This window comes from Nerophis lumbriciformis, linkage group LG11 (assembly GCF_033978685.3).
Source record: "Nerophis lumbriciformis linkage group LG11, RoL_Nlum_v2.1, whole genome shotgun sequence".
NCBI classification, from domain to species: Eukaryota; Metazoa; Chordata; class Actinopteri; order Syngnathiformes; family Syngnathidae; genus Nerophis; species Nerophis lumbriciformis.
In genome coordinates this window covers 2,086,488-2,092,487 of record NC_084558.2, presented here as the reverse complement: position 1 = coordinate 2,092,487, position 6,000 = coordinate 2,086,488, and the positions used below count along the sequence as shown (strand labels likewise).

The window sequence follows — 6,000 nt, the reverse complement described above, 5'->3', positions numbered from 1 at the left end:
ACCACACTTAGTGTGTGTGCGTGTGACTATCGTTGGGACTTTAACTTTCACTTGGAGATTCTAAGAACTAATTAGATGATAAAAACTGGGATATTGCACCAACGTGTGCCTTCTATAAAGGCTGGCGTAACTTGAAGCTTCCTGCCACCAAGACAGAGAGACGGTCCAGGGGAAGTAAAAACAAAAGCAGAACTAGCGGTGGTTATTTATAAATGCTTTATGGCACATCAAAATATCACAAGTCAGCCAACTTTTGATGTTTGCCACGACACTTCTTGACAGATAGTTAGAAAAGATCGATGATTCATTGAGCAATGTCATTGAGGTTGCTGAGCATTGGTTGTCTCACCAAAAAGGGATCAAGTGAGACAATGTGGTCACTCTTCTTACATTCACTTTCCTCTTTTTGCCATCACGTTACCTTTCACGTCTTCCTCTTTAACTGTTTCCATGCAGCATTGTCCGTGTTAAAGTTTGTCCGTGTCATTCATTGAAGTAACACGATGGAGTGGCTGCTTTTTATGACAGTTTTCACGACTGGTAAGACATGAATTGGACTCTTATGTATAGACGATGGTTTAATGATGCTGCTGTTTTATTTGATGATAAGCTTTATCATTAACATTTATCTTTCATTTTTTTATGCTGATTTTAAGCATTCGTCAATGGAATGATGCATTTTCATTCATTACTACTCGCTAAATATGACCTAAAAATGATTTAAGTAAATAATATGTCCATTTTTGTCTTTGTATTATGGTGTGTGTCAGACAGTTTTTATAGTTACAGTGCAGTCAGTTCCTGGTGATGGCGATGTATATGTGCACACCATTTATCAGTGCAGCAGTATCACCGATACTATGTAAGGGTTTTTTTCTTACTATTCATCAGTATCAAAAGCTGCATTTAGTTTCAATGTTGACCCTGTGGCTTGGAAGTCCTTGAGCAACCCTGCAGAAGGTTTTGGATACCAGATTGTGCAAAGACAATTGGAGTGAGTAAAGGAATTGCATTGGAAGTATTTTATTCTTGCTGTGGTGGATTTACTGATGGAAGGCTTACATGTTTATTTGGTTCTATTTTGTCAGGTTGCTGGTCAGTGCGCCCCTCGCTCAGTACTCACAGAACAGCAGGGGCCAAATATTCAAATGCTCCACCAGTTCCTGCAGTGTGTTGGCAATTTCAGGTGAGCAATTTCAGGTGATGTCCAGTGCCTGTTCCGAGATTAGACAAAGGGGAGGATTGCGTCAGACATGGCATCAGGCGTAAAAAATAAGCCAAAATCCCTCATGCACTTGACTCGCCGTGACGACCCTCAAAAAGAAAAAACAAAAGAAAAGATCAGCGCCTTTGTAGCCCATTTTCCCGCTTTTTCATACGACTGTTCGAGATAAATGACTATGTTCTGAGCCTTAACACATGAAGGATACCATCTATAGGCCCCTTTCCATCAAAAGTTCAGGAACTTTAGGTTCCTGGAAATGTAGATTCCTATAGTTTGCGTTTCCACCGTATTTACCGGTTCAGGATAGTTTATATAAATCAGGCTGGTGACGTATGGCTGAGTGGTACAATATATAACCATGCCATGTAAATAAACAATAGGATTTTAAAACAAGTTTGCATAAAAAGTCAGGTTTTTGTCCATTGTGTCCAACTGTCTGAAAGTTGTCCCCTCAGTAAATGATGAATTCAGACGGGTCAGGCTAGTCCTTATGGTTCATTTCAGCTGTAAATAACAGTAAATAAATAATGAATTCAAGTCTTTATCTCAAGGCGGCAAAAACAACGCATCAGATTTAGCATTAGTCCGTTGGCATTATCATTAGATTCACTGGGATTGAGGCTACACTACTGTTACAACATGAAACAAAATTAATAACATTGTTCCACTCATTTACTGCATCCTTTATTACACAAATATTCTCAAAGAACAAGGTCGTGGAGTCCCAGTGAACAGCTGGAGTTGCAGCCTAACAGTGAAAGCTAGCACCGTACTTGCGTATGATGTCATTGAGCGGTAACATATTGATGCTGAAGACTGCAGGACTAAGAACCGAACCCTGTGGAACTCTGCACATTACCTCGACATACTCCGAGGTCACATTGTTATGGGAGACGCACTGCAATATGTCAGTAAGATAGGAAATTTAAAAAAACTTAGAGAAGGCAAACCACCAACTTTAATTAAATAGTGGTATTTCAGTTTGAGCACATAATAAGATAAGGCCCCTTAGTTTGATATTCGCAGGTGGATTGGATCACTTCTCGTAGGAAAAGAGGTTCTAATTGGGACTTCGGAATACAAAAGTGATAACCGTATTCTTGTGTGGATACTACCTGTCTAGCTCAACGCCAACATTTAGGTTATGACTTAAAGCAGTTGTTTTCCAGACACTTACACACGAACATCTCCTTTTATAGTCAGGATGTGCTCTCCTGACTTAGCACACACACACAGAGACAGGAAGGATGAATATACAACTGATGTTTGACTTCTCCAAGTTAGGAGAGACATATCTTTTTGACTTTCTCCTCCAGGCGCTGCAGCCCTGAATAATGACGCTCGCATGTAATAAAGCAACTTTTGGTTCAGTAAAGCGCCTCCGACGTCTCTTTTGCTCCAGCCGCACTGCCGTGTCACTCTTCTGTCCGGACGAGGATGACAAGACCAGAAATACACTTCCGTATCTAAAGCAGCGCTGAGATCAAGTAGCAGCATCATGGATAATAATAATAATAATGGATTAGATTTTATATCGCTGACTCATCAGCATCCATAGTTAGCAATAGATTATTAGACACTTTTGCAAGGGATGTCTCAGTAGAGTGATTTGCCCTAAAACCAGACTGAAAGGGTTCACAGAGATTGTTAGACACTAAGTTTTCATTTAGCTGTTGTGCAACAATGTTTCCAATGATTTTCGATATAAAGGGAGGGTGGGACACTGGCCGGTAGTTTACCAAGAGGTCAGAATCGAGGTTAAGTCTTTTGAGCATAGGATGAATAACCGCTGTTTTAGGGGAACAGTGCCAGAGGAAACAAGAATAAACATCTTTCATTGTGCATTTTCTTGCATTCGAGTCATTCCAGACGCACAAAGATGTTGGTGATGCGATCCACAGCCTCGCACACAGAGTGTCAATGTGCATATTTCTTCTGTTGTCGAGATTGTGATTCAGAAAAGGTGTTACGGATTATAAATGTGTGCTGCTGATTCAGCCTTTTACACAATGATTAAGTGTCTTTGTGGTAAAAGCCCTGTATGCATGCATTTAAATAAGGCCGTCTGCACCACTTTTCAATTGCCCACGCAGTGTTAGTAGATCACATGCAACACGGCCCACTTATGGTACACATAATTTTTTGTATACGCTGGTTCTCAAACTTTTGGTTCTCTGGTTCTCATCTCAGAAACCACTGAAGCCTAGTAGGCCAAAATATTATTTGGAGTCCCATAGTGTGAGAATCATTGGTATAGACTATAGAGAGTGGGTAGTTTCGGAGCCATAACAGCGGCAATATGCCCAAAGGTGTAGCCACTTTCACAATGCTTATAAAAGCTGGCCTTTTGTTTTCTTCTTTCCATGTTGGTGTTGTGAATAAGCGACACCAACTTGGAGTGAGAAGCTTTCGTTTTCCAGCCGTAAAGCCCCTTTCATACTTTCTTCTTTATAAACTACAACGACATGGAATAATGCGCCAATTATTCGCTTAATGTTCTGTAAAAGAGACACGTAGCCTACGAGGACAAAATAGGTAATTTTTAGCATTGGAGACAGCATCAGCAACAGAGGCAGGATGCCGTTTGTCTACTGGGTTTATGCATTCAAGCCAAATTGACTTTTATAGCTCTGATTTGGCTCATTTGAATTTCTGTATCAAAAGCAGAAAATATTCCGTTATCTAGAATTTAACAATATGACGGCATCTCATCAGATTGTTTAGGTGTGCCTATTGTAACCTGTGATGAGCTGGACACAAAGCGGTGGTATTACAGTGTAATATAATCTATGTCTTTATTGAACGCAGCGCCAAATTTTGCGGTCAACATGTCTCTGGGTTTGACCATGACGATTGATGCCGCCAGCCAAAACACGATGGTGAGTCCCAGTATCTACCCGTGTATTCCTGCCTATTACAGCTCAGAACTCTTGCAGGTTTGTGGTCCGACCATCCCGAAAGACTGCGGAAGCATCACCATGTACAACGGTGTGTGCTTGGAAATAGACCAATGGAATCGAGTTGGATCTCCTGTGCCTTCTTCTCTTACAGGTTTTTTGTAAAAAAAAAAAAAAAAAAAATCAAAAATTCAAATATGTACCTGTACAATGCACTCATCACATGATTCTTCTTGGCAGAGTGTCGAAGCCAAGCAGACATCGCATTTCTGCTAGACGGCTCGGGCAGCGTACATCCAGTAAATTTTAATAGAATGAAGACTTTTGTCAAAGATCTCATTAGCACCTTTGTGGGCAAAGACTCCAGGGTGAGAAGTGGGTCCATCTACTCACATAATTGGTTGCTCCATTGTTTGTTACTTATACATTGTTTTCTCTCTATCTCCTCCCAAGTTTGCCATTGCCGAATACTCCTCATATCCATCCATCTATTACTTTTTCGATAACTTCAATGTTAATAACTGGCGAAATGACATTGATGCAATAGACCAGAAAGGGGGAACGACATACACAGCAAAAGCCATCCAAAGCGTTGTGTAAGTTTTTTTGAAAATCTGAATAAATTTACCACAGGGTCTTTATTGAATATTTGTGTTTTGGTAGGGATGACATCTTCACGCGAAGCCGAGGCTCTAGAGCTAACGTGAAGAAGATTTTAATAGTGATCACTGACGGAAAATCCACCGACAGCAATGAATTGTCATCTGCAGCCGCTGCAGCCCAAACAAAAAATATAGTTCGATTTTCTATTGGGGTGAGTTGGATTTTACACGTCACAACAGTTGGTTTGCACTTTTGCCTTTTCTTACCATGTATTTCTTTCATTTATTTTTGGCCAGGTTGGGAATGCATTCAATAGTGCCACAGCGACAACAGAGTTACAAACCATCGCATCTTCTCCCTCAGAAAAGTTTGTGTTTAAAGTGGGGAGCTTCGTCGCGCTTAAACAAATCAAGCGCACATTGGAGGACACCATTTTCGCTATTGAAGGTACCGATGTAGCCCAGGCTTCTGTGCTTCTATTTGGTCTTTTTGTAATAAAGAACTGTCGTCCTGTTCTGATAAAACTGCAGCTGTCACACCCTGCTTGACTGTTGTAAGAGAATATAGGATATACCTTCTGTCAAACTGTCAAAAACCCATCAATCAAAATTATTTATGACCTCTACGCCCCGCCCCCTGTCATCTGGTGTGTATGCCCCGCCCCCAGTCATCCTGTGTGTATGTCCCGAATTCTGGCCTCTATGATTTGATATGATTTATATATATTTAATTTGACAATATTAAAAAAGTTAATATATCACAAGTATATATATTTAATTTAACAGGAAAGTGTATGTGAACTATACAACACGCCTTCATCTTCGTCCTCATCCCTGGAACTCTGACAAAATGGAGAGGGTGCTGTGTGTGTGTGTGTGTGTGTGTGTGTGTGTGTGTGTGTGTGTGTGTGTGTGTGTGTGTGTGTGTATGGGTCCAACCAGGAAGTTTGGGGGATGTCTTTTTCCGCCAATGATGGGTTTTATGTGGGGTCAGTGGGGGTCAGCCTTTACCATGTGAAAAGCGGAAGCCATGATTCCCTGAGGAATCAGCAGACACCTGTTTCTACAATCTGGAAAGACAATCCTAACCCTAACCCAGTTCAGAGTTTAAAAAAACAAAATTAGGAAAACGGTATAGCGGGGCGGTATAGCTCGGTTGGTAGAGTGGCCGTGCCAGCAACTTGAAGGTTCCAGGTTCGATCCCCGCTTCCGCCATCCTAGTCACTGCCGTTGTGTCCTTGGGCAAGACACTTTACCCGCCTGCTCCCAGTGCCAC

General features: G+C 41.2%; 1 pseudogene; it reads left to right on the top strand.

Annotated features, from left to right (window-relative positions):
* Positions 1-305: 305 nt before the first annotated feature.
* Positions 306-6,000, top strand: part of LOC133610955 (uncharacterized) — a 99,736-nt pseudogene continuing 94,041 nt past the window's right edge.